Raw genomic sequence first — 16,398 nt, 5'->3', positions numbered from 1 at the left:
CCAGAAGAAGAACAAAGAGGAACTGGGACCGGATCTGAGCTCGTTCAGGATGGTTCAGTCATTCCTGTGAGAGACGAGGGTGGAGACCTCCAGGAGAATATTGGAGAACCTATTTCAACTGAAGCAGTAGGAGCGCCTAGTCAGAGAAGGGATTTCCCAGAAGCAAACGATTCTGAGAGACAATCAGAGCAACCATAAGTCCCAGAAGGGGAAGGAGTTGAGGTTGATCAAAGTCAAGGTGATCAGACTCCTCCTGAACTTGTTGCAGGTCTGTCAAGAGAAAACACCACAGAGAAAGAAAAGGGTTCAAATTCAGTCCTGAAAAGAATACTGACAGAAAATTAACTGAAAGGAAATAAGTGGGCAAAATCGCAAGTGGAGAAAAGGAAAGAGGTGGTTGTCGATCCAACAATCAAGGAAGAAGGAGATACTACGAGGAAAGAAGATCTAAGTTAATGAGAGCTGAATGGTGATCGAAAGTTGTAGAGAAAGAGAATAACAAGTCGAAGATATGCAGGTCCTGAATGGTCTTATGCAACCACAAATGAATGGCAGCAAGTGTTTAGGCCTTATTGTTTTGATAGAGAAGTTCCAGGTCAATATTTTTAGGTGATCTGAAGAAGGTTGATAAACTGAACTGTTAAAACAATCTGAGAGAAAATATTTTTGAGAAAGAGACTGTTGAAAGTAACTGGAAAAGACACTGATAAACTGATTTGACTTTTGAAACCTGATTTTGACAAAGCTGCTAACTGATTTTGACAAGGAAGAAGGGTTCCTGGAAGTAAAACTGAACTGTTGAAAGAAGAGTTGTGTATTTTTGATTTTTGATGCAGGTTTGTTCTAAATTCCTTCTGCTTTCTGATTCTTTACAGAATAAACATGGTAGAGATGCTAGGCGCTGTAAATATATGAGCATTGGTTTGGCAATCATGTGTGGGATATTGTTTGTGGTATTGATTGGGGGTATGTCTTTTCTTGATGCGAAAGGAGCCAACCATACTTCTGCTTTTGAGATGACTACTGCACTAACGGCATTAGAGATGTTTAAGTTAGATGAGAAATATGAACATGAATATATTAATGTGCAAGGAGAACTTTCTTGTAATGTTTTCTATTGCTTATTGAGTGAATATGTTGAGACAATGAGTGCAAAGAATTTTTTGTGTGTGCGCAGATTCCTTCATCATCTGAGGAAGTAGTCACCTATCATAGCTTGCCTCTAACATACAGGATAAGTTGTAGTCTGTAACTAACAAGGTTTTATAACCAGGAGTATATACCGTACTTTTACTGTAATCATGATGTTGTGTTTTTGTTTGTTCCTATAATTAGATACTTGAGTAAAATAGCTAAGGGTAATGATATAGTATTAGTTAGAGGACTCTTTGAACCTACATTGAGGTTTGGCACAACAATTGCGCATAAAAATATCCTAACATGCTTGCTTACACCTTTAGCGAAGAGCTTCGTAGATCACACAGATGACAGGAAAAAGGCGGTAAAGGAGAAATTAGAAAAAGGCTTAGAGAAAAGGACTTAAAAAAATGATCATGCTTATTGTGCAATTAAAACGTGAGGGAAATTAGCTTTAGATGCAATAGACGCAGGGAAGCTTTGTATATATAGGCCTAAATCGCGCACTGACACTTTATTTGAGGGTACGTGTGAATGCAGCCATGTGTTTTTGTTTCAGAGTAAATTAACATTTATGTTGAATGGGCAGGACCCTGCAATTCCAGGGATATACTATATTTGTGGATTTAATGCGTATTACCGTCTTCCAAGAGGATGGTATGGGACATGTTAGTTAGGGATAGTTTTCCCAAAGATTTGTCAGATGGAGGACACGAAAACGTTTCTGAAAGTGACTGCATTACATCATAAGAGACAGAGGAGGGAGTCCTCTTCTGCAACAGTGGGAGATATATTTGGTGCGGTGATTCCTTCAGTGGGAGTCATCCTGAATTCAATTAATTTTCAAAAATTGTCTACTATTGTGGGTAACATGCTGACAAATTTTTCAGGGGGCATACTCCTGATATATACCGATGCGGATAGAGCTATGAATCTTCAAAATCGTCTTGCTTTAGACATTCTTTTAGTGAAGGATGGTGGAATCTGTAGAATGGTTAACTCTAGGCATTGTTATTCGTTTATACCTGATAATAGTAAAGAGATAAGAGACTTAGGGCCAGATGTAGGAAACTTTTGCAAGTTGCAAATGGGTCGCAGCGCTATTTGCGACCTCACAAAAATCAAAATGGTATGTACCAATGCCATTTTGGAGTTCCAAATAGCTATGCGACCCTTTACCGACTCGCAAAAATTGCGACCTGATTTTGTGACTCGCAATTACAAAGTCGCAAATTGCGAGTCGCAAATCGAATGCACAAGCCAGTCGCAAATTGTGACCAGTCGCAAAAAGCCAATTTTGCACACCCAGATTAGCAATGATTCTGAACAGGTGGTAACCAGAACCAAAGTATAAAAGGAGATCCAGATGGCATCTGGCTGTCTCACAATGGCTGCACTATACGTAATTGCATGGAGGAGGAGAGTTCAGGCTACCCAGCAGAGGAGGAGGAGGCAGAGACAGGAGAGGATATACCAAACCAGGCACACACTATTTCAACAAACTGAGGATGAGATATATGATAAAAACAGACTGAGCAGCACAGTCATCCTAGAGATCATTGAACTGCTGAAACCTCAGCTTGAACGCCGCTCTCCTCACACATGTGCAAGTGCTATGCTCACTGCACCTCTTGGCGTCGGGTAGCTATCAGAGGGTGATTGCAGTGGCCGGTGGGGTATCCCAGAGTGCCCTCTCAAGATTCTTCAGACAGTTCCTAGATGCCATACTCGCACACATGTCCAGATATATATATCTTCCCAGGAATGAGGCGGAAATTAACAGCACTGAGTTGGACTTCTACAGAATTGCCAACTTCCCCCATGTAATAGGGTGTTTGGACAGGACACATATATCAATTTGCCCACCAGCAAATCTGGAATATGTGTTCCGCAATAGGAAATGTACCCAGTCACTAAACATCCAGGTAGTATGTGACGCGAATAATGTCATTACTGACACTGTGGCTAAATATCCAGGGAGTACACATGATGCATACATATTCAGGCACAGTGGGATACACCAATGCCTAGAACATGGGGAGTTTGGCAAATTATATTTATTAAGTACTGTCGAGTACACTCTGATGCCTTAAATACATGTCACTGCGTAACCCTGTGATGCCCTGCTAATTTTGCCTCTTTTGTCACACAGGTGACAGTGCATATGCCCTGCGACCATGGATACTCACCCCATACCTAACACCTGGCAATCAGAATGAGAGGCGATACAACATAGGACATTGGCGGACCAGAGCTGTCATAGATAGGACGTTCGGCTTGTTGAAGTCATGATTCCAATGCCTGCACAAAAGTGGAGGGGCCCTCTAGTATGCCCCAGAAACTGCATGCAAAATCGTTGCAACTTGTGCCATCCTACACAACATTGCCACCAGACGTGGGCTATATGTCACCCCTGATGACACAGATTTGGAGGATGAGGAGCAAGAGCTACCACACTGACAGCCTGGGGATGGAAGCATCGGAATGGAGGGCAGACAGAGACAGAACCACATTGCAACCCACTACTTTGGCAGGTATGCACAACCGTGACAACACTCACTAATGTAAGACACACATAGCCCAACTGTGTAGTACAACAAATTATCCCTTTAATTTCAGGAATATAATGAAGACAATATAGTCAACTAAACTGCACAAAGAAAGCAAAAAGTAAGGTCTGACACATTTAGTTCATGTGCCTCAGTCACAACGCAGATTGGTAGCTCACAGCCTCCTGCGACTACGGCCACCATGGCTCAATCCAGGTTGACCCCCTGAACCATGCCCGGCACTGTTCCTCCGTAGGATTTGTGCATCAGTGGCAGATACACTGCTGACACTGTAGATCTCCTCGCTATACTGAGGGGTATCGCCAATGCCCCTTGCTGTCTGGCTGGTCTCTATCAGGTCCACTGCATGGCTGATGTGGCCAAGTCCTCTTGCCACATCACCTGCAAAATGGCCAAGTTCAAACTGCAGCTTCACTGTGCGCCTTGACAGGCAGGTTGTTGTGGTTGCAAGGCACCCAATTGAAACACTCAGTCTGTCCAAACGGGCAGCAGTGTTGCGCACACTGCACCTTGCTTGTGCCCTATCTGGCACCATTTCCCTTGCCAAGTTGTTTATGGAACTGGTAAAAATTGCCATGTTTGTGTTCATAGCAGTGAACTGGTTGTCCACATTGGCAAAACCCTGGGAGAGTGTCTGCTGCAGTCTGTTCAGGTTCCTATTCATCACCCGCATGTGTCTGTTTTGCAGCCGGTGACTGTGCAGTAAGGATGCCTCCAGTCCCAACAATTGGTTGTCGGTGACATCCCCCTCACTCGCTGACTGCATGGGGCGTTGCCGTCTACGCACAGAGCCAGCTGACCTATGTGGTCGACTCTCCCTCATCATTGGCCCTGGTGTCACGTTGGCTGCCTCAATACCCAGATCAGGCTCATCCATGTTCTCTGTTGCATGTTGGATGGGTGGTGTAGTCATGCACTCCCCAGCAGTTTCTGTGGCTGCCTCGTCTTGTATGTGTGTGGCTGGTTCATCTCCCTGCACAGTAGGGCTGTTGGTCGGTCCTTTTGGGAGACCTGTGGGACACAGGGGATACACTGTCAGTGCCTCAATTATTTTTGATGTCTCAGAATAAATATTTCTCAGTATTTGGACTACTGTACTACATTGCCCATAATGCACTGTTCTATAGGTTCCAACATAGGCATGGAGCTAATCTGGAGAATGCATGCTTATGTGTACTGTGGTTGTGTGCATGGTGCATAGAGTGGTGTAAATAAGTTAATTTTGGTACTTGGATGTTCCTGGAGCTGAACTGTCAAGGTCTCCAATTCCAAGTACTGCCTCCAGCTCCAAAGTGGTCTCCACCATGGAATCTATGGCTGTAGGGGGTGGTACTGTATGTGGGCCACCTCCAGTGCCATGCCTCTCCCTCATACACTCAGCCACCCTTTCCTTGGTCCTGGACCGGAGGTCGTACCACCTTTTGCGGACCTCATCTATTGTGCGGTGGCTGACTCCAATGGCATTAATCTTGGTGAGGATGTCCTGCCAGATTTTTTTCTTTTGGGTGTCAGGGCCACTCATTGCTGCCTTTCCAAACAATACATCATGGTGCAGGCAGCACTCCTCTGTTAGCACCTCCAACTCTTTCTCTGAAAACTTCAGTTTTCTTTTCCTGCCAGCACTAGGCGTCTCCTTGTCCTGAGATGCCATGTTGTAGTAGCTCCTCTCAGCTGGGTGTGACTCTGCTGTTTGGGCTGGGTAGGCTCCTCCCTGTTCCATGAGGGTACTTCCTGGTTCTGATGTCATCACCCAAAACCAGGAAGTGTGTTTTTCACTGTTTTATTTGCACCTGCGTGCAATTTAAGAGTCAGTCGCAATTTACAACTCCGGACCACACCCTTGTGCAATTTGCGACCTCGCAAATTACAAACTTGCAAATAGCGATTTCGCAAATTGCGAGGTCGCAAATTGCGGAGCGACTCTGCACTGAATCACTATTTGGTATATCGATTTTTACGTGCATCTCGTTTTGCGAGTCAGAAATATCGATTCGCAAGGAGTCGCTGTTTCCGACTCGCACATTTTTTTATTCCTACATCTGGCCCTTACTTACTAATATGACTAATGCAAGTGCTGATTTAAAGGAATTCAAAGATCAAAATGTTTGGGAAAAGGTTGGCAAAGGGATTGCTTCAGTGGGAAACTGGCTCAGCAACATTTGGAATGGGGTTCTATTGAAAATATTAAAGGGAATATTAATTGTCGTGGTTTGTCTAATTGGGATATGGGGATTATGCAAATTATGTAAAAGAATTAAATTAAAAAAGTCTAAGAATAATCAGAGGAGGGAAGAAAAGAAAAGGGAAATATTTTACAGGGAAAATTCAAGAAGACAAAATTTGGAAGAAATCGAATCGGAAAAGTTTGTCGGTGGTAGTTAGTGTGATCACACTTTTAGTCATCAGAGGAGGGATTGCTAGCGCAGGTGCTTTCATTTGAAATTTATTAATGAGTGTTATGTATTTGGAATAATGAGTTTATGTACAAAATGAATAACGTAGAAAAATAATGCACACGTTTGAATTGTGACCTCGAAGAAAGGACACTAGTGTTCACGAAATGTACTAATTGATGATTAATACTTATGAAATATTGAAATGTATTAGACTAATGTAGCAATATGTCATATTAAGGGTTATATGGTCACATAAGTGTGTTAGGTTATGTGTTGATGTCCCTCTTGATGCACTAGATTTCAGAGGAGTCTCTACTCTGTGACTTCTGTGGGCAGTACTATGTACGATTGAGAAGCTCACTCATACTGTCTCACTGCTCGTCAATTAAATATAAATTAGGCCATTACTGCTGCAGCACTCCTTGCAGCCTAAGTATAAAGCAGCAATTAATTCCATCTTGTATACTTCTCTCAAAAAACAGGTAAACCTGTCCGATCATACTCCTACCATCTTTTGCTCTCCTACCGAGTCTGACACTCAATTGAAGAAGCCGGTTCTGCACATCATAGCTCCTCTGGGTGGTGATGGTTGTTCTTGCCCCAGCCCAGGAGACTGGTCGACATGTGGTATGTCTTGATCATAGGAATACTAATGTAACAGGTAAGTTGCTTTTCTGACCTTATTTTGACATCCAAATTACCATCACCAACAAAATGTGTCTGATTGACTCCAATTTCTGTTGCACAATTCCACTCCCTAGCATTCAACTCGAAAATGAAACCCCTTTGCAGGCCTCACATCATGCTTCCAGTCAAAACAGAGCACAACATAGAGTCCAGCTTAGTGGCAGATCTAGTAGAGGGGCAAAGTGAGTGGATGCCACCCCTGGATTCCCTCTGCAATTTCGATGTGGCCCTATAGTTGCCTGCCAAGGCTATTTTATGTAGATTTGCAAGAAATTTAGGCCCTCATTACAATCTTGCCAGTCTTCTTAGAAGACCGCCAAGGCAGCGGGCGCTGGCGGTATTTCTGGCTCCCTATTTCGACTTTTCCGCTGGACCAGCGGAAAAGTCACTTCAACATTGCTGCCAGCTCGTAATAGAGCCAGCGGTAATGCTGATGTGCAGCAGGCATAGTAGCACCTGTTGCGCATTTCTCTGCCCGAAGTTCGGGCAGTGAAATGCACGATGGGGCTATGCCTGGAGCCAGTGGCTGAGATTAATTCAAGCATTTCTTTCATCATCTTTTTGAATTCCTCACTCTGCAGCACTCCTGGCATTTCTAAGCACTGTAAATAATATTTTACAGTTATCCATTTTAATACTACTCACTTTACCAATATCAAACAAAATGATGTCTAAGTTGGCCTTGCAAGGTTTCAAACTTGTGAGCTGCAGCTCACTGTGAGCCTCAACAACAATCATGTAATTCACAGAGCTGTATCACAGAAACTTATTACCAAAGCAAAATAAAATAAAGCACATCAATTTGCACCTTTTTGTGTCTTGTTTAAAATAGAACATAACAAATAATATTTGCAGAGGTAAAAAGATGAAGCAAGTAGATTTTATGCAAAGTTTGTTTACATAACATTAGAATAAAAATTATTGTGTCTCTCATGTGTAATATGAGTCCAAGGGACTGATTTAGATATTGGCGGAGGGGTTACTCTGACACAACGGTGATAACCTGTCCGCCAAAATCAAAGTCCCATAGGATTATTTAGATTTTGGCAGAAGGGATGTCTGTCACCGCTGTGACGGAGTAACCCCTCCACCAATATCTAAAGCATGCCCTATGTTAGAAGGAAAATCAGTTTGTGTATTTTATTACAGAGGTGGCAGAGATCATTTGTTTATTTATAAAAGAATAAAGATGTATTCAAGATATGGGATGCTTTAGTTATAACCTCTGTGACTCAGTTAAAATAATTTATGAGCAGTGCCTGTATTGCACATAGGTCCACAAGCTACTTTGGGCCTGATTCTGACCCCGGCGGTCACGGACCGCCGGGGCCAGGGTCGGCGGGAGCACCGCCAACAGGCTGGCGGTGCTCCTCAGGACATTCTGACCGCGGCGGTTCAGCCGCGGTCAGAACAGGAAAACCGGCGGTCTCCCGCCGGTTTTCCGCTGTCCTGCAGAATCCTCCATGGCGGCGCAGCTTGCTGCGCCGCCATGGGGATTCTGACACCCCATACCGCCATTCTGTTCCTGGCGGGTCGCCCGCCAGGAACAGGATGGCGGTATTGGGTGTCGTGGGGCCCCTGGGGGCCCCTGCAGTGCCCATGCCAATGGCATGGGCACTGCAGGGGCCCCCGTAAGAGGGCCCCACAAAGAATTTCAGTGTCTGCTGAGCAGACACTGAAATTCGCGACAGGTGCAACTGCACCCGTCGCACATCCTCCACTCCGCCGGCTCCATTCGGAGCCGGCATCCTCATGGAGGGGTGTTTCCCACTGGGCTGGCGGGCGGCCTTTTGGCGGTCGCCCGCCAGCCCAGTGGGAAACCCAGAATCACCGCAGCGGTCTTATGACCGCGGAGCAGTGTTCTGGAGGGGGGAACTCTGGCGGGCGGCCTCCGCCGCCCGTCAGAGTTAGAATGACCCCCTTTGTCTATTTTATCGCTAATGCGCATATCTTCTGTGAATGAATCAAAGCAAAATCTACTTCCTTTGTATAACATAACCCGTAAATCGAGTTGCTGTTTTTTTCCACCATTAGAAAGTGTATGCTACGGCCCCTATTCTGACTGTATGCCTTTGCTTAGGTCCTATTGTCCTATAAAAAAGTAAGAAGAGTGTACTTCTTGTTTCCACATGGCTAGATGTGCCTTCAGTATAGTATGTGATTTGGGTCTAAAAGTATTTTATTTTTTAATAAAAAAATGTTTTCTTCAAAAAACTGCAAGCAATTAAACCAGTAATCACTGGTCAGAAGTTAAATACCACTATTGTAACCCTTCCCAAACTTGTATATATTTACTATCTGGCATATAAGCAAACACAGCACCCATGCTTCTCCTCACCTCTCACCTCACCCATATTAGGAAAACTCTTGCTCCATCATACCACAACCCTACCGATCCGTCCATCTCCCTCACTCCCTTCCATTGATCAGCATGGCAAAAAGCAACCGTAGATATTTTCAAATTTCTTCAAGCCGTCATTGGGTTTATATATCATTCTTACAAAGTGCTCAGCCTCATACATAAGTTCAAACTACTTCCTGTGGTATGAGACTTTAGGTGACTTCAAAAATCTGAGTATTCTCACTTAGGTACACGGGGATGCTCATCGACTTGTTGCTCGCGCCTCCTTCCTTGCCTCTCCATTCACTGTGGGCCTACTGGGAGCCCCCCTGGATGCAAGCAGCCGTGACTCTTTCCTTGCCGATCGAGTTCAGATCGGTGTGAGCGAGAGCACCTCTCACCACACATCTCCTTCCTCGCGACTTGCTCCGCGCTCTGTTTGATTCTGAGCTCTGTCCGACTGCTTGCGATTCAGAAAATTTATGTAATATTGACCTTAGTGTTCTGTTTGCTGGGAACATGGAATGTCAATGTTAGGAGTGCTGAGAAATCATGAAAATGTACCATTTCCGCCTTAAGGGTGTCTCAAATTTGCTTCCAGTACTCAGAAAACGTTTTGCATTTCTTTATGACATGTACAATGTGGCCCTCCATTACTGCCACACCTCCAGCAGCATGACTGCAGGCTCAATTTGGCCCTCTGGAGTTTCACTGCAGCTCAATACCATCAGTGGGAAATCTTAAAGTGGCTATATATAAACCTCACCTCCCTCAGGCCTGGTCAGAATCATTCAGCAGTTCTTCACAGTCTGTATCCTAAAATGTGAGTGCAAGTCGGCTTTCTCACCTCAGTTGAAACCCATGTGCCTTCCCAGGGATGAAAGCATAATTAAAAATGAGTGTTTAAAGATCTGAGATGGTATTCCCAAAATCTTTCCATTTTGGGATGTACTTGTGAATAGAAGAAGGTGTCACTACATGTGACACACTCCCAAGTGCTGCACACAAGGCACCCCTCAGTTGTGTATACCTCCAAACGGAAATGCGAAAGTCTCTTTGCAAGTCCAGGCAAGATTTGAACTTTTCCTCTTTAAAAATGTCTGCCACACAGAAAATGTTGCAACCTATCCATTTGAAAAACTGACCTCTGATTGCCCAACCCTAATAGCAGCCTTATACCAGAGGGGTACGCCTGCATGAAGGGAGTCCGATATCTCCATCATAGCATAAGCCCTCCTCCACACCACCCTGGACGAGTGTATGACAGGATTACCGTCCCTTGGTCCCTTCTGAGGTCCATTATGATAGATCACAGCCCTCCCCTCCCCTGCCCCAGACCTCCATGGTCCCCCCGTCATACCCCCATCTCCCCACTCACGCACGCACACACCACTCACACACATACACGTGCACATACATGCACACATACATACATGTTACATCCCCACTACACACATCACACCCCCGCAAACATTCACGCACCCACACACCCCCTCTAAACACTCACACTCACAGCCCCATTCATGCACACACCACAAAAAACCCACCCACCCACCTCCCCTGTCAGACGATCACCTTACCTGCCTGGGTGGTCATCCGGTAGGGAACAGGTTCCATGGGGGCTGCTCCGCCGCCAGCACCCGTCACCAGAACACCACCACGCTGAATACTGAAGCGTAATTCGGTGGGCGGTGTTCTGATGACATGGCAGTGACGGAGTACCAACCTCCACTGCACCGCCAACCACCAGTATGGCTGTTGGCGGCTCTCCAACCAAAAAATGGCAGAGGGTCGCCACCAGTCACAATATGGTTGGCGGAAGACAGCCAACACTGGCGGTCTTTGGTCCAGCTGGACCTCAGCGGTCTTCACTGAAGACCACTGAGGTCATAATGAGGGCCTTAATTTCGATCTTTGCAACACGGTTTCCCCACACCCCTTACCAACGATTATATATTCTTGTCAGTTAGATATAAAAGAGCCTCAGGGATCGACTGAGGCAATATTCCAAATACATAATTAAATCTGGGCACTATGTTCATTTTCACTACCAGCAGCATGGAGACAAATTTAAATGTTCCCACTTTTTACAACAGTCAGTTGTTTTTTCCGTTAGCAGGAATAAGTCGTTTTGGATCATGTCCTCCAGGCCCCCATTGATTAATGCACCCAAAAATGCCAGTGTTTCCACTTGAATGGAAGATCCCCCAAATATGCAGGTATTGCGACCAGATAGAGGGTAAAGGCCTCACATTTAGCACAGTTAAAGCGATAGCCCAAGAAACCAGAAAAAAGATCAACTAATACCACTAAGTGCTCCACGGTGTATTGAGGCAAGGAAAGTGCCAGAGCAATGTCATCCACAAATAGAAATGCATTATGTAAACCAGCTATGCTCTGTATGCCCTCAATCTCCCTAACTGTTCCAAGGCCAATAGGAACAATAGTGGGGACAATGGGCATCCCTGCTGTGTCCTGCGTCCCATGGCGAATATAGGTATTGTGAAACCCCCCCAAAACTAACTATTGCCTCCGTGTTATGATATATATTCCTCTTTCACGTCAAGAATTACTGGCGGTTGGAAATAGCCTCTATGCAGGGTGGCCCCCAAACTTTTTTGCCTTCCTCATCTTCTTTTTCTGACCTTATTTTTGCTGGCTTTAGGACTCTGGTCACTTTACCACCACTAACCAGTGCTAAAGTGTATGTGCTCATTCCCTAAAAACATGGCACTATTGGCTCATACCCAATTGGCATATTTAATTTACTTGTAAGTCCCCAGTACAGTGCACTACATGTGCCCAGTGCCTGTAAATTAAATGCTACTAGTGGACCTGCAGCACTGATTGTGCCACTCACATTAGGAGCCAGTGTGTGCAGTTTCACTACCACTTCAACTTGGCATTTAAAAGTACTTGCCAAGCATTTAACTCCCCTTTTTCTACACATCAGTCACCCCTAAGAAAGACCCTAGGTAAACCAAAGGGCATGGTGCTATGTTGGTAAAAGGCAGGGCATATACAGGTGTGTTGTTTATGTCCTGGTAGATGAAAACACCTACATTCGTTTTCCACTACTATAAGGCCTGCTCCATTCATTGGCTAGCATTAGGGCTGCCGTCACATACTGGTTGAATGGTAGATTCTGATCTGAAAGGGGTATTGTTTAGTATGGCCAGAATGGTAATAGAAAATCCTGCTTATTGGTGAGGTTGGACTTCATATTACTATTTTAGAAATGACACTTCTAGAAAGTGAGCATTTCTCTGCACTTAAAATCCACATGTGCCTTACAGCCTGTATCCAATCCATGTCTGGGCTGGTTGACAGCTCCGTTGTCCATTTCGCCCAGACAACCACTAACACAGGATACTCAGTCACACCTGCACTCATCTGCATATTGGATGGGTCTTCCTGGGCTGGTAGGGTGGAAGGCCAGACACTTACATTTCAAGGGCTAGTGGTCTGCCCTCACACAATGGACTGCCAAAACCCCTACTGGGACCCTGGCAGACAGACCTGTAGTGAAAAGGGACCTTGTGCACTTCAAAACCACTCTTTGAAGTCTTCCCCACTTCAAAGGCATTCATGGGTGTATAAACTGGGTCCCTGGACCCACCAAAGATTCTGGACCTGAATCTGCAACCTGTCAAGAGGAGCTGCCTAGCTGCCCAAATGATTCATTTGGACTGCTTTGCTGTGAAGGACTGCTGCCCTGCTGTTTCCCTGCTTCTCTGCTGCCCTCTGACTTTGCTGAGAAGTGCTCTTCAAGGGCTTGGATTGAGCTCGCCTCCTGTTTTCTGAAGTCTCAGGGCCAAAAAAAGGTAATCTCTTCAAGGAACTCCTTGTGTGCTGAAAATCATCGCACAGCCTGCCAGAAACAATGCACAGCTGTTGTGTAACAGAGAAATCGCCGCATAGCCAAACCAGAACGATGGAGACTGACTTCCCGAGTGAAGAATCTATGCAGTGCCTCATGCGGCCAGAAAATAGATGCACAGCCCTACGAGATTAACGCACAGCTGAACCAGACCGACGCAGACTGACTTCCAGAGTCAAGAATCAGCGCAGCGCCTGCCGTGCAACCAAAAATTTGACTCATCACCTAACAGATCGTCCTGCATGCACAGCATTTCCACGCATCGTCCATGGGTGTCAAAAAGATCCCTGCATCGCAGTGAAGAACCAAGTCTTCGTGCCTTAAATCGACGCAAAGCCCCTTGTAGCATGGAAAGAAATGATGCATCGTCTATGTCGCACCAGAAATTCTGACACACACACCCTATTTTTCAACGCATCACCTCCTCTGTGGTCTCTGTGCATGTAATTTTTGATGCAAACCAGATACTTTGTGCAAACAAGGGACGGCTGTAAGACTCTTTGAATCTTGCAAAAGTGATATCTCAACATGTGCTTATTGAATCTTTATCATTTTTACCTTAATTGAACCAGATAAATAACTTATATTTTCCTAAACCTGTGTGGTGTATTTTTGTGGTGTTTTCAATGTGTTGCTATATGATATATTGCACAAGTACTTTATACATTGCCTTCTAAGTTAAGCCTGACTGCTCAGTGCCAAGCTTCCAGAGTGTGGGCACAGGGTAATTTCAATTCTGTGTGACTTACCCTGACTAGGATTGTGGTCCCTATTTGGACAAAAGTGAATACCTCTGCCAACTACATACCCAATTCCTACCACTGTCCAAACCCTTTCCGCAACAGGGTGTGACAAAGATAGCCCCACTCCACTCAATCAAAAGCCTTCTCAAGGGAGAGGAGCACCGTCTCGTCATCATCGTCCCTCACCTGCCAGATGATGTCAGATAAGATTCTGAGGTGGTTGGTAGAAACAAGCCCTCAGACAAATCCAACTTCAGTTAGGGTGGAGTAGGGTAGTACTGCATCTTTTCAGGTGGCTAGTCAATATTTACACCAGTATTTTTGCATTCATGTTAATCACAAGACCCGGCAATAACCGCTGCAGTTCAGATGTTCTCAATCAGGTTTAGGGATTAAAACAATCCTAGCCATAGTAATGTCAGCAAGAAATCTTTTTGTGGCAGTCGCTTCTTGGAAATCCCTGCACAGAAGGGAGCAACTGGAGGTTGACTGTTTTGTAGAACTCCGCAGGGGAACCATGTTCCCGGGTGCTTTCCTGGATTTTAAGTTGTCTATGGCCTGTTTTACTTTTCCTTCTGTGATATCAGATTCTAATAAGGCAGATTGATCCATTGTGAGTCTTGAAAGGAACACAGTGTCCAGAAATACATCGTCTGCGGTCAAATTTGTGTGCACCTCTGACCCATATGGTCAGGAATAGAAGTTATAAAACTCTTGAAGGACCTCACAAGGGTATGTCAGGTGAGTCCACATTCTGACTGCAGATAGCAGGGATAGTGCAGCTTATCCCCAGCCCCTTCAGCTGAGAGGCCAATAGACATTCCGCCTTCTCCACCGTTCATAGTGCCTTTGTTGCAGGAGAGCGTTTTTTTCAGCGTATGTATGTAGCCCATTTAAGTAATACTTGGTCTTCATAAGCACTCTAAAGTTGTTATGTGTGAGGGGCCCACGTACATGGACATAACACTTTTAATCCTAGTTTCTAGGAAAAGCCTGTCACTATCCACCAATTTTATTGGGTGTTGCAGTCATGCATCATTTCCCCCCTTATGCATGTCTTTGCTGCCTCCCACAGTATGAAGGGTGACATAACCACCCCACACTCTCATTCAAAAAGTGTTTGACCTGTAAGACTATTTGCCACTTGTCCGTCAAGTCTTTGTATCTAGCCTTGTTCAAACACCACTGCCCAGGAGGGGGAGATGCTGTGTTAAGAATCATCAAAAGCACCACAATATAATAATCTGAGACACACGTGCATAATCTGTGCTGTCTCTACACTACAGAGAGCAGGTGCAGATGTAAGACAATAATCCATTAGGGTGTGCACTCCATGGACACATGAAGTAAATGTACAATTAGGGTCCCTCGGGTGCAAGAATCACCAAGGGTCAACAAGAGCAAAATTGGAGAACAAATCCAGCAAACATTGTCTATCTTTCCCAAGTTTAACATCCAGCTATCTGAATCTTTCAAGTACTGGGTCCATGATGACATGCTAGTCTCCACCAATCCCCACTTTCATTTTCTCAAAAAATAGCAGCAGTCTGATTAGTATAGGAAAGAATGCAAATTTATTGCCCACTTGGGCATATACCGAACCTACAACCAGATAAGCATCTTGAATTTGAAGCTTTACAAAGAGGTCTTTCCTGCCTTCTTCCGCCCACTTGTTGTGCAGCCAATTTGGGAGATGCTTATGAAAGAGTATTGCTACACCCTTTTAATCTATGGCTTTGTGGTGTGTTCTGTGGTGAGGGTCACATGACACTGGGAGAAGGGTAGAATACCTGACCCACCCAATACCTCCACAATTTTGTTGTATTCCTATGGATTCAGGTGAGTTTCCTGTATTAGTGCAATGTTGGGTTTACCATGACCAAGGAAGGAGATAATAGTTTCCTCTTTATGAAGTCTGTAAGGATGTTGACATTGAGGGATAGTAGTTTGAGTGACTTTTCGGGGCCTGCATCCTAGCAGTATATTTTTGAGGCAGGCAAGTTGGCAGGAGATTGAGAGGAGATTGTTGGGATCGGGCACTGAGATTATTCTAGGATGGTGTTACTTGGAAAATAGGGGCTGTTGACCCCGGAAGATCTTTCCCCTGTCGGCACCTATTGTGGGAAAGGAATGAACCCCTAGTGACCAGGGATGCCAAACCCCACAGCGAGAAAGGAGCAGTCAGGGGCAGTCAGGGGCTCAACACGCAAACCCCCTAGCCCATTCAACTGTAACGTTGGTAGCACCAGTGGTAGCGTTACCGGTGGTGTTCCAGCCTTTGCAGAACAATCAAACATTAAACAGCAATCCATACAAGAACCATTATATGTGAGGGCCTCAGGTTACTCGTAAGGACTCTGGAGCAATGTGCGCCCCCCCTCCTCTTGAAAAAATATTGTGAAAGCTACTTAACATATCCCTGTCCCCCACAACTGTTCCCCCATCCCAGAAAACAGGGAGGAACTACAAAAGAAAGTGGCAAAAGCTTAGTCAAAGTCTCAGTTCTTCCAGAGGGTCCATGGAAAGTATTATGGAGCTATACTGTTTCTAAAATTAGTGAGTCTTACCCCAGGGAACCTCACCAACACCTAATAAAGGACAGTACATCGGTAGGGCCCTCCCTCACCCAAGTGAAAGAGGTTTC

The sequence above is a fragment of the Pleurodeles waltl genome, chromosome 11, assembly GCF_031143425.1.
Source record: "Pleurodeles waltl isolate 20211129_DDA chromosome 11, aPleWal1.hap1.20221129, whole genome shotgun sequence".
Taxonomy (NCBI): Eukaryota; Metazoa; Chordata; class Amphibia; order Caudata; family Salamandridae; genus Pleurodeles; species Pleurodeles waltl.
This window is presented reverse-complemented; position numbering follows the sequence as displayed.